Below are 13,494 nucleotides of genomic sequence, written 5' to 3' on the forward strand. Positions count from 1 at the left end.
TTAATCCTGCGGGGGCTGTCTTGGATTTCAGATACTCCGACATAAATAGACCGTGAGGCCTCCTGCATCCTCCATGATGAATGGCTACTTAGAATGAGTGTGTGGTGACTATGTGTGAGTGTTTTAGCGGTGATGTGCGCACATCACCGCTAAAACACTCACACATAGTCACCACACACTCATTCTAAGTAGCCATTCATCATGGAGGATGCAGGAGGCCTCACTTTTGACGATGAGGAAGTTGACAGAATTCTAGCCACGCTCCGCCCTTTTGAAGGGCTAAGCAATACCGAACCATGCACGAACGATAGTGATTGGGACGAACTGGCTGTACTTAGAAGAACACAGATCAAGACGGCCCTCCACGGTCTATTTATGTCGGAGTATCTGAAATCCAAGACAGCCCCCGCAGGATTAATAGTTAAAAACGAACCTTTCATCTTTACCCATGACCTCGAATTCAAACGAGACTGGTCCTTGATCAGCTGGAGATGCACCAGAGATTGGCTGGTTCTCATTGTGAAGACAGCAACCAAGCTGACCCAAGAACTGAAAATTGAAATTTCTAAACTAGAAGTTAAGATCAAAAGCTATCTATCCCCTACTGCCCTGAAAAAACGACTCGAGGAACTGAACCAAGAAATGACCGATTTCGAACTCACTCTGAAAAAAAGTAAAAGTAAAAAACATAAAAAAGACACAGAGGAGTTCACACATGAGCGGATCTACCCATACATTAAGAAAGACTATGTATCAAGAGGTCAAGACAGTGATCAGGACACCAAGTTCTCTGACACCAGCTCGAATAGTTCCAACTCTAGTAGAAATAGTAATCAGGGTGCAAACAGAGGAAAACCCTCCTTCAGAGGGCAATTTCCAAGGGGCGGAAGAGGGTGGATACCATACCAGGTACCCCCGGGATATATGCAATACCCACCGGCTCCACCCTTCATGAATCACCCTTTCCAACCTTGGGACCCACAAGCTCCCCAGTACAACTACTATGGGCAGCAGCCTTTTTTAGGCCAGCGCCGAGGCCCCAGAAGGGGAAGAAACCGAAAAGGCAATCAGGTCCACTGGAACCAACCTCCAGAGACCGCCCCGGGTGTAGCAACTCGGAGCCAAACAGCCTCCACCAGCCGGGGAACCTAGTAGTTAACCTGTCGGACCAAGACCTCACAGAAGACCAAGTGAAGGTTCTGTCAAAAGGTTTAGGCTATGTACCCACGAATAAAATGGATAAATTCAAAGTCTGCCACGAGATGAAAGAATTCATGAGGAAACTCAAACTTCGGGCTTTCTTTCAGGATACTACTAACATAGGTATTGAGGAGTCCGACACAGGGTTGAAGAAAAAGTCAACTTTTACCCCACTAGACTCCACCATACCTGTAGAACTTCTGGCTTTTGAAAAAGCAGTAATGGAAGATCTTGAGAACTTACCGAACAGTTACAAGATCCCCTTTAGGAACACCTCCCGCCAAGAACAGGCTGCACTGCAGGAACTTGCCAATAACCAGACAATTGTGATAAAACCAGCCGACAAAGGCGGGGCAACGGTTGTACAGACATACATTAACTACGATAGGGAATGCAAAAAATTACTGAATGATGCACGCAATTACCAGCTATTAAGAGAAGATCCCACAGAGGAAGTGAGGATCTCGATCCAGATAATGATAGAGGAGGCAAGAGCACACGATTGGCTGACCAGAAAGGAAAGTGAGTTCCTGACCCAAGACAAACCGAAAATACCGTATTTTTACGCCATACCCAAAATACATAAAGACGCCCCCTATCCACCGGGACGTCCGATAGTGTCGGGTATAGACTCCATTTTGGAACCACTATCCAAGTTCGCAGACGCTTTCCTCCGACCTATCGTGCAGAGAACCGATACCTACTTGAGGGATACCAAAGCAGTCCTTCAATTGATCAAGGATGTCCCTTTTGACCCTGAACACGATCTCCTTGTGGGACTTGACGTGGAGAGTCTATATACAAGTCTTCCACATAGAGAAACCCTCGAAATAATAGAGGAAGTATTATTCTCCACTCCATGGGATTACCACACCCCCAGACAAGTGGTCCTCGAATGCATCTCTCTCACCCTCACAAAAAACTTTTTTCAATATGAGGATACCTACTACCTCCAAAGACACGGTACCAGTATGGGGAGCACCTGTGCCCCCAGCCTGGCAGGCCTCTACGTCCATCATCTGGAATCTGCCAAGATCCTGGACCAGAGCAATCCCTATAGGCACCATGTACTCACTTGGAAGAGATACATAGACGACATTTTTGTCATCTGGAAGGGAGACCTAGACTCGGTTACATGTTTCATGAACTGGCTCAATCAGCAAGATCAGTTCTTGAGATTTACCCACACTGCTTCCAACGAAAATCTAGTGTTTCTAGACTTGAACATCTTTCCCAAAGGAGGCAAACTTGAAACTAGCACTCATTTCAAGCCGACAGCTAAGAACAGTCTACTTCTGTACAGTAGCTTTCATCCGCGCCACCTACGTGAGAACCTTCCGTACGGACAATTTCTCCGCTTACGGCGCAACTGTAGCAGCATAGACGATTTTAAGACTCAAGCTGCAGACCTGGAGAGCAAACTCCTGAACAGACAATACCCGGCACACATTGTCCGGAAAGGTCTGAAACGTGCACGCAATAATAACAGGGAAGCACTCTTGGACGACACTGAAGCAAAAGAACCAGATCCACGCCCGATTTGCGTTACCACCTATAACACCAACTCCAACCAGATCACGAAAATCGTGAACAAACATTGGAGGGTTTTATCGTGTGGCCAGTTGGACTTTCCTAAACCGATGTTTGCACATAGGAGGGGAATGAACTTAAAAGATCTTCTGGTACACACAAGACCGAGATCAACAGGTGCAATTGAACCCCCTAGAGTGGCAGGGATTAGTGGACACCACCCCTGTGGGTCTTGTGTATCCTGCCAGTACACGAAGAAGAGTAGGAGTATCACCTTTTCTAACCACTCTACATGGGAGCAACGTGCATTCACGAATTGCAACAGTCGCAATGTAGTGTATTTGATCACATGTCCGTGTAACAAGGAGTATGTAGGAATGACCAGCAGACCCGTGAAAATTCGCATGGGAGAACACCGCAGCAATGTACGTTGCAACAGGTCATCTACAAAAATGTCTACCCATTTCTCAACCATGGGACACAGTGTCCATGATCTAAATTGGACTGTTATTGAGATCTTCCCCAATGATAGAGAGCTTCTATCAAAAGAACAACGTTGGGTGTTCCGTTTGGGGTCACATCGCACTGGCCTGAACGATGATATCCCGTGGTCCCAACTACACACGTAAGGCGTGCTGTGCCTTATGACAGTGCAGACACCACTATCTGCAAAGTAATGGATTCCGTTCTGTCCTGTATGTATATAAAAAAACTTTTCCTGGTTTGAAAGAAAGGCCCCTGCAACACTGTCTTATTACATGCTCCCCTTATATATTCTAAACCCCTTCTAGCCAACCAGGTTGTTGAATGGTGTACTTATATGGGACCATGTCATAATTATTGGACACCATCCCCTCCTCCATTTCCTAGAAACGTCCTCCTAAATCAAACCCCTTGAGGCTGCGTATACATCGCACTTTTTCTGCTAAAACCCACTTATCAGAACTATTAGTATATGTGTTCATCAAAGCACGTATTCTTTCTTTCATCCCTGGTCCAATTGGAGCTAACGCTGGGGAAATCATTTGTTCTATTAGGGAAGCACGCTGCGCATGCGCACCGGTTGTAGTGACTGCCCCGCGCGCATGCGCGGTATTGCACTAACTCCGGCGCATGCGCGGTATTGCACTAACTCCGGCGCATGCGCAGAGACAGTCCGCACAGCGCCGGGCGCCGCTGCGGTGTTTTTCCTCCCGGTCTGGCTACTTGCTCACCCTTAACCAGATCTGAACTCCAGGAAAGTACCCATGATCGGTGTTCTATGAGCACCACAGCCAAGGAACCATTATCTTGTGGCTATACCTAACCATCCTAACATGGCCGCCCCCGTATTTCCCTTGCTGGCCACACATACCTGGCGATCTTCCCGCCAAGGTTAATAGATCAATTATCCAATTACCATTGAGTATATAAACACACCGCCCACTACCCCCTTCATATCCACGGAAGCCGCGGACGAAGGAGGAAGCACAATCGTGCTAGGGGCACAGTAAGTACGGCATAGCCGTCTCGAGGAGGACCATACCTGCATTTCTATTCCTACTCAACCTAGTTGAGTTACCTTATACCACTTCTAAGGCAGGATCACAGTATATCCATTTTTTCCTTCTTTGCAGTTGATACCCCATCATACCCTTCAGTCTTATGCTGGCTCATGAGGCATTGATCCCTCTCTTGATAAGTATGCATTTCCTTATCTACAACCCCTGGTTATTTAGAATCTATGTAGTTTACCTACTCGGTGTGTGACTGACTGTGTGAGTGCTGAAGGAACCCTTCAATAATCCTCAATGTGTACACTGGATCCCATATTTGAGAATATTGTTGTGTGTGTTTCTCTCTTTTTTTCCTTTACAGGTAATTTAGAGCTAAGCGCACTTTGGGATCGGCGCATTTTTAATCTTTTACTCTTATTTTGCAGGCATACTACATTATTAGTGTGGTAGTATAGATGTGTTGTAATTATTAATTGGTAGTTACTCACATAGTTTTTTTCACTTTTTTGTACATACACTTTTTTTCTACCTTTGTGGAGAATACATTAGTGAGTGACAGGGGGATCTCCCCTAGGTCCTGACGAAGAGGCCCGGTGCCTCGAAACATGTTGACCCACTTAGGAGAGAGAGCCCATTAACCTGCTCTATCTCTCCGCTTCACTTTTTCTTTTAATAATACCAGCCAGTGTTTAATAAAATTCTTTTTTTCCACTAGGCCAGGTATATTTTTTAACTTACACCAGATATCACCCCTGACCCCACTGACACTCACTCCCAACACATAGCACCTCCATCTAAAAGGTGCTCCGGCGTATCCGCTTGTCGCAGCACTGCCCCGCCCCGCAGTGGGACGGGAAGACCCCGATGATGAAGCATGACACCAAGGGCCCTTTTGGTGTGTGAGGGGTATTTTAACAAAGATGTTGAATCACTAGGACCCCAAGGAACCTCCCAAGTTAGTGACACTGGGGACCCACGGGGGATGTGTGCATTGTGAGAACACAGCCGCGAGCTCCGTACAATCCTATGGAAAAGTCCCTTTTGGAATTTTAAAGTTTAAGGACACTTAGGAGAGGACTTTGAGCAAACCCTTTTAGACTTAGAAGGTTTTAAGGCTGGCACCCACGTGAGCACCGGAGTACTCGTGTTACCTAACCCAGGGAAACTGGGTGCATAGGTGTCAAATGGTGTTGGGAATCTTTGTCGTTTTCAATGGTGTGATGCTGCAAAGTGCTGCTGCCGTGAAGAGGAAAAGTGTCCGGTGTGATCCAAGCCTGGATTGGAGCTGTGTCTGGGTCACTTGCCAGTGACCAGGGGCTCGGTAGACGAATGCCCACCAATGTCGGGTGCGTCAGGTGCGAAGAGGTGAAGCTTGACTCCTCTGACACGGGGACCAGGAGACGTCGACGATGACCAGGCGAACTGTCCCACGAAGGATGTCGAGTGCTGGGGGGTCGGTGTCCAGGTTGGAGACCAACAAGCCTTGGCAACTGCAACCAAGGAGCTGTGGTGGTCCTAAGGGGAAATGCTTCTGGATACCTAGTGGCATGGTCCACCACCACCAGTATAAATCTGTGCCCAGATGCAGTTTGAGGATCCACGGGACCACCTATATCAAATCCAACCCTCTCAAAGGGAACTCCACCACAGGTAGTGGTATCAGGGGGGCCTTTGTTGTACCACCTGCCTTACCTCTGGCTTGACAGGTGACACAGGAGGGACAAAACTCCTTTGTGTCTTCAGACATGTGAGGCCAATCAAATTGAGGGACAATCCTGTCCCGAGTCTTGTTTTGACCTAGGTGACCTGCTAAAGGGATGTCATGTGCTAGTGTCAATAGGAAGCCCCTAAACTTCAGAGGTATAACCAATCTCCTGGTGGCACCACGCTTGGGGTCTCTACTCTCTGAGTAAAGGAGTCCATCATACCAGTAGATCCTATAGGACCCACTAGCACTCACAGCAGCCTCAGCAACAGCCTGTTGTCTGAGTTCAAGAGAGGGGCAGCTTTGCTGCTCCTGGCTCAGATCTGCCATGGAAGGCCCCCCTGACCCCAATAACTCAGCCTGATCAGGTTCAAGCTCCTCTGGGACAGTTCCTTCTTCAGGACTTAGATCATCTCCCTGAAGAAACTGATCTGTATTCTGAGTCAGGGGGGAAGACACTGCCTTACCCTACTGCTCCTTCTCTTGAAAGGCACCTGGCCCATTCTTCCAGGATCCAGGGCCTGTTTAGTGTTAGACATCTTTGCCTGTGACCTAGTTATAGCAAACACCTCTGCAGGGATTCCCAACATTTCTGCATGAGTCCTGAGTTCCACTTCAGCCCAAGCTGAAGTTTCCAAATCAATGCCCATCAATCATTCAACAGGGAGGTCTGCACTTACTACAACCTTCTTAGGGCCAGTTACCCCTCCCCAGGTGAAACTAACAACTGCCAAGGAATGGTCTGTCCTGACATTGCTAGCATTGGTCACTTGGTACATCTCACCAAGTATGATTTGCTTAGGAGCCACAAGATCTTTTGTCACCATTGTGACACTTGCTCCTGTGACCCTGAATGCCAAGGCCTCTTTTCGATTCATCAAAGGCTGCTGTCTGTATTTGCCCAAGTTACTGGGACTTACAAATAAGGAGGCCATATCCATGCATCCATGCCTCCCTCACAGACCAGTACAACCTGAGTAGGAACGCTGACCATCTCAGATCCTAGGGTTAACCCTACTACACCTTTATTCTGAGTACTACCACTTGGAGCTGAACTAGGGGGAACAGTTGCCTTAGGGGCTGTGGTAGTTGGAGTTGAGTCCTTGTACTTGTTACAGTCACTTGTCCAATGGGTTTTCTGTTAACAGATTTTACACCATAGTTTCTTCTTGCCTTTTCCCTTGTTTGATTGTGACTTCCGATCAGATGCAGATTTTTGAGGCCCTTGAGAAGACTTCTGGTCTTTACCCTTTTCCCCACCCTTATCAGAGTTTTTATAATCTTGCTTCTTGGAGTCACCACCTTGGTTCTGAACCTTCTGCCTCACCCTGGTTCTGACCAACTTGTCTGCCTTCTGGCCCAATTCTTGGGGAGAGGTCAGATCAGAGTGCAACAACTGATTTTGACAACTATTAAGGATCTGCTGCCTCATAATTAAATTGTATAATTCTTTAAAACCACACACTTTACTGCTAAGTAACCAGCCTTCCAGAGCCTTAGTAGCACAATCCACAAAGTCAACCCAGTCTTGAGTCTGTGCCTTTTGGGTATCTCTGAACTTTAACCTGTACTGTTTAGTGGTTAAGCCAAACTCATCAATTAGAGCACTCTTCAAGACTTTATAATTATCAGATCCTCTTCTCTAACAGTAAGGAGCTTGTCTCTACCTTTGTCTGCAAAGGAGAGCCACAAGATTGCTGCCCACTGCTCCTGAGGGACCCTCTGTACTTTACAGGCCCTCTCCAGTGCAGTTATCCATTTGTGGATGTCATCCCCACTCTGGTAGGGAGGGACAATCTTGTTCAGGTTCCTATGGTCATGAGTATGTTCTCTACCTCTAGGGACACTGTTGCTGCCACCATGGGGCTCTAGCCCCAACCTTTGTGAAGCTCCCTGGAGCTCCAGGGATTCCCTGTCTAAGGCCAACTGCTCTCTCTTGATCCTAAGCTTAGCTTTTTCAAACTCAAGCAGTTTGCACTTTTTATCATAGGAGGACTCTCTCTTGTGAGAAGTAGAAGTCCTATGAGAACCAGAGGTCCCTACAGAAGTACCAGAATGAGTAGATTCCTGAGAAGGAGATCTTGATATTCTTGGTAAACTCTTAACCCTTCCAGGTGGAGTAAAGCGAGGGCCACTTGGGCCTTCTCCCCATATATGGGAAGAACTGGATTGTCCATGTTAAAATCATCTTGATCCTCCTGGTCAGCTTCAGAGTCTAGGTCTTGGATGTTTTCACTTCCTAGCCTTTTCTCCTCTGCTGCCCCAACCAACTTGCCTGCCTCATCAGACCCTGGGGTCTTTCTGAGGTCATCTAAAAGAAAAGCCTCTATGAGACATTGAGTCCTAGGGTTTTTCCATGTCTTCACTAGATGCACACATATTTCTCAGTTCCTTAAATGGAAAAGTGTCATACTTAATCAGCATGGAGCCACTGGCTTCTGTCCTTGAAGACATACTAGTGTTATGTGGTGTAGACACCTACCTAACCTAGTGGGAACTACTAAACTCTCTTGAGTTGTTGAAAGGATGTGCTAGACCCTTGGCTTACCCAACTCTAAGTTCAGTAGAACTTACTTTATTCTAGACTTAATTTATATGTATCTAGGGTACCTTTAGTGGTTTTCAGTTAGTCCCAAGCAAGCTTGAATCCCAACCGCTGCACACCAATGTGAGAAGTTGGCCTGGTATATACTGTCCACTAGTTATAGTGGGCACCTTGTACCAGTCGAATCGACCCTTATTGATGATTAGGTTAAAGACAACCTTTATTGAAAGCTATCCTAGTGGTAGCTATGGAGAGCAGCCTTCAGGCTAAGTTTCGAAGGAATGTAAAGCAGCTTGGTTTACCAGATAAGCTCTTGAATGACCAAATGAAAGGAGAACCACACAAGGTATATATCAAATATATGTATTTATTACTGCATACTCTCTACTAACCTCTTTATGAGTTTAGACAACAAGGCACACAATAATACAGTAATAGAACGACAGTAAATAGCACAATACACAGCGGGCTCCAGGGGGAGAAGGAACCATATACTAAGAAAGTGGTATAACAACCATGTCTTGACTAGGAACAGTGCCTAGAGCATGCAGAATTGCTGGGACCTCAAGGACCCACCAAAATTAGTGACACAGGGGACCCACCGGCGACGCGTGCAGTGTGAGAACACAGCCGCGAGCTCCGTACAATCCCATGGGAAAGTCGTGGTTGGAATTTTAAAGTTTAAGGACACTTAGGAGAGAACTTTGAGGGAACCCTTTTAGACTTAGAAATTTCTAAGGCCGGCACCCACGTGAGCACCAGAGTACTTCTGTTACCTATCCCAGGGAAACCGAGTGCATAGGTTTCAAATGGTGTCGAGAATCTTCATAGTTTTCAATGGCGTGATGCTGCAAAGTGCTGCTGCCGTGAAGAGGAAAAGTGTCCGGAGTGATCCAAGCCTGGATCGGAACTGTGAAGAAACCGAAAGCAGAGGGGACAGACTCTGGGTCACTTGCCAGTGAACAGGGGCTTGGTAGACGAATGCCCACCGATGTCGGGTGCTTCAGGTGCGAAGAGGTGAAGCTTGACTCCACTGCCACGGGGACCAGGAGACGTCGACAATGACCAAAGTCCGCAGGCAAGCTGTCCCACGAAGGATGTCGAGTGCTGGGGGTCCGTGTCCGGATTGGAGACCAACAAGCCACCCACACTGTGAGAGAAAAGATGCTTCGGGGAGGACCAGCAAAGTCCTGGGGACTCCCCAAGCTATGGAGAGTCAGGGCACGTCTGGAGCAGCCAGGAAAGTCAAAGTTACCTTCACAAGGACCCACAGGTCAGCGGACCAGGGATCGTGAAGGGACGGTTGAGCGGAATCACACAATTCCAGTCCACGGAACACTCGTGGAATGTAAGCCGGTAATCTTCGGTGGAAACACTGCTTGGGGTGTGACTACAAGTAGCACAAAGCACAGCCTCTGGGATCACCAAAAAGTATATGCTGCCGCAAATGTTCACGGTGTCCAGGGGTTCGGGTTGCACAGTCCCTTGCGAGGGCTGGGGGATTACAAAGAAAGTGCAGTTGACATTGACTCATAAATGAGGCAAAACGAGAACTGTCTCCTGTAAAATGCTCAGGATTGGCTAGTGGAACTGGGTTAGGAGTGACAACTGTTACTTGTAGATTTTGATCAGGACGTTGGGAAGACGTTGAGTGAGGGGTAAAGGTGGTTGGACCAAATTTGGATGGAGCTAATATTGGACGAGATTTGGAGGGCTTCGTTTCTCTCCATTGAGTGGAATCAGATTTTGTTTTTATCTAGTTTCACTCTCAGGGAATGATTTTATTATTTTAAATGTTGCACTTCTAAATGTAAATTCCGAATAATCTCGGTTAAATGTGTGGCTTCTTCAGAGAGAGAACCTATATCTAAGTAAGGGGTGCATACACCACCTTACACAGGCTGCTGTAGCAGACCTGTTGTGTCATTTTGAATGGTCTCCCAGGGGTGGCATAATACATGCTGCAGCACCTGAGAGGCCTCTGGGGTACCTATGCCCTGGGTATATAGTATTCTATATACTAGGGACTTATAAGGTTACCCCAGAATCCAATCTGTGGTGTACCTAAAGTACATGCAATCAATTTGGAGGATAAAGCAGCTAGGCTGGGGTCCTGGATATCAAGATCCCAGCCAGACTAAGTTGAAAACAGTGAAACATCAGCAAAAAGTAGGGGTAACTATAAGAAGCAGATCCTACTCTCCTACAGGGAATACTTAAGCTTCTGATAAAGACTGAGGTTCTTGGCGTGCTAATTGTGAAAAGAGATAATGAGAAGCACAGATCAAGATTAATTATACCTGTTACTGTATATCTATATTCTGGATTTGCACTACAGGCATATATTTGTGACCTTTTAACAAATAACCATACCTAATTAAACGTAGAATATTCATAAGAGGGAATAATCTTTGTGTGTTACACTGGAATTTCACTTTCTTCTTATTAGCAATTCTTACCCTAAAACACAATAACATAAATAATGAGCAACCTATATTAATAGCTTCTCTTAGTTCGAAGTTCTTTTGTTTGTCTTTCACAAGTACCTGTGCTTTTGTAAAAGGCTCCCTTGCTTGTCTCTGTAACACACATTAAATAAATAAAGAATATAATGAGCTACAATTTCTGAGCTTTCTTCTGTGAGATACAAAGCTCTAATGACAATAGTTTAATGTATCCAGTTTTAAAGTCATTACGGTTGAAAAGCACCACAAACAACTTTCTTGAAATGTACCAAAACTGTATTGTTCCAAAAGACGTCTTGTTTTAGCCACAAGATGGCGCCAAGTTCACATCCTTTATTTTAAACTGAATTGTTCAACTCACCGATCGTTCATAGAAGATTCAGGTTACCTTTTTTCTAGGAATTGATTTTTTTTTTTTTACATGACCTTCTTTGCTTCATTTCTAGGAATCACGATACTGAAGTCTCAACAGCCGAAAGGAACCTCTCGGGAGCTGTGGAGTTGAGAGACGAAGATCCGACCGACAAAGAAAGGGACTGGAACCAGGAAATGACAGCTGCCAGCCGAGGGGAAGACAGGTAAGGGCTGAAGAGCAACGAGGCTAAGCAGCCGGTAAATGTCAGAGCGGTTTAAATCCTTCACCTGATCCTTTCACCCCCTACCACTCACTTTGTTTTCGCACCGCACAAACAACAAGTGCTCCTGCTTAGTCCGTACGTAGTAGCACGCCCCACCCCGTAGAGGGACAGGAAGACCCCCATGATGAAGCATGACACTATGGGAATCATAGTGTGTGAGTGGTATTTTAAAAACACATAGTGCTTTTTCTTGTCATCCACAAGGATCAGCAACACTCACTGTATTTACATCTAAAATAAAAATAAAAATAAAAAACAATTTGATAGAATCTCATTGATTGTAAAACATGGTTGTTATCATACCCATAACAGTGCAGGCTATAGGACCTACCTGTCACATCATCAAAATCGTAATCATCATAATAGTACTGTCATCCCTTGGCTTGTCAAAATAATTGTTGTCAGAACGGGCCACAGGAGCCACACTATTCTGGGATCTATCAGTCCCACGGCCCCTACCGCCAGAACCTCGTCCTCTAGGGGACGAAACCTTCTGAAAAAGTACGCCAGTGTCCTTCTTCCTTACAATAGGCGCACTGATTCTGACCCAAAGGTGTCGTTGTGGGTAACCTACAGTACTCGCACCATAAAAGTCAAATAACATCCGGTCTTGGTCACAAAAGTATGAGTGAATTGTGTGTGTGTGAATCTTTTAATGCAACAAAACCAACGGCGAAATGACCTAAACAAATGACGAATTACACCATTTTAAATATATGGATCACATAACTATGAATCCTTAAAAAGAAAAAAGACTATGAGAAAAATATATCGCTTCCTTCTACAGGTCGAATATAGATCCATGTGATGATGATGTGTTATTAAAAAAGTTCATCAAAGTATTTTGAACCTTTATTTCTTGTTTTTCTCCCATTTTTTCTTTTCTTTCAGAGACCAGATTGGGTCATTTTTAGGTTTCGCCTGGGCCGAAGCTCCTAGCTCCGCCCAGGAGAAATCTTATGTCCCTACAGTGTGGGGCTTAGTCCCGCCTCTGATTCCATTGGCTAGCTCCATAAATGGAGGCTAGCCATTGGAACAGAGATCTGTCCGTCATGGCCGGACCAGATTCGTGGGCGTTCCTGCAATTTTTTCCCTCTCCACCCTTTTTGCATCGTCATCGCGGCCGTGGGCGGGGTTTATTATTGTTTTTGTCGAGGTTGCTTTTCGTCATTCCGCCGCCGGAGGAAGTCCAGATGAGTGCTTTCCGTGTGTTCCCTGCACCGGCCCCCTCCCGCTGTCCGTCTTCCCGTTCCCGCCCCCCTCCCGCTGTCCGTGTGTGTCCGTGCGAGTGAAATCATCCCAATACCCTCGCACCCTTGTTAGTTGAATGGTGTGACCATGTTTCTAATTATGGATTATTGGAGCACAAGGAGGGAGGGAGGGACGGAGAGGGGGAGAGAGCCGCTGCGGCAGCCAGAGACGAGACGGACTGCAGGGAGCGCAGGCGGCGCCGGCACTCAGGGATCCACATCTGCAGCACGCCCTGTGCGACCCTGGGCACCCGGAGAGATCCGCATCTGCAGCACACCCTTTGTGACCCTGGGCACCCGGAGAGATCTGCAGCACGCCCTGTGTGACCCTGGACACCCGGAGAGATGACCGCTGAGGATGGCACGCGCTTTACTGAGGTCAGACTGCCCATTTCACGTCCTAGAGAGAGGGGGCGAAAGGGAGAGGAGAAGTGGGAAAGTTTGAGATGTCGAAAATGAGGGAGAAAGGTGAACGAAAAGAGAGCGGGGGCCGAAAGAAGACAGGGAGAGAGGCAGTGAGAGACGGAGGCACAGAGGAGAGGAAGATAAGCTGAGCAGTGTAGGGGGGGTGAGGGGGGTGTAGAGAGGCTTGGAAACGGAGACGGGGTATGTTTGTGTTTCGGGTGCACACGCGTGTGAGCGCTTGAGTCACTAGTTCCCTGTGT

The 13,494-nt window shown here is 46.7% G+C and overlaps 1 protein-coding gene across 1 annotated transcript in view; it reads left to right on the forward strand.

Annotated features, from left to right (window-relative positions):
* The window catches only part of LOC144799915 (acyl-coenzyme A diphosphatase NUDT19-like), a 244,771-nt gene that overhangs the window by 34,927 nt on the left and 196,350 nt on the right, over positions 1–13,494 (forward strand). The window contains exon 3 of the mRNA XM_078671532.1: positions 11,388–11,519. The gene's annotated coding sequence lies outside the window, so the exon portion shown is untranslated. The remainder of the gene's footprint in view (positions 1–11,387; positions 11,520–13,494) is intronic.

The sequence above is a fragment of the Lissotriton helveticus genome, chromosome 12 (assembly GCF_964261635.1).
Source record: "Lissotriton helveticus chromosome 12, aLisHel1.1, whole genome shotgun sequence".
NCBI classification, from domain to species: domain Eukaryota; kingdom Metazoa; phylum Chordata; class Amphibia; order Caudata; family Salamandridae; genus Lissotriton; species Lissotriton helveticus.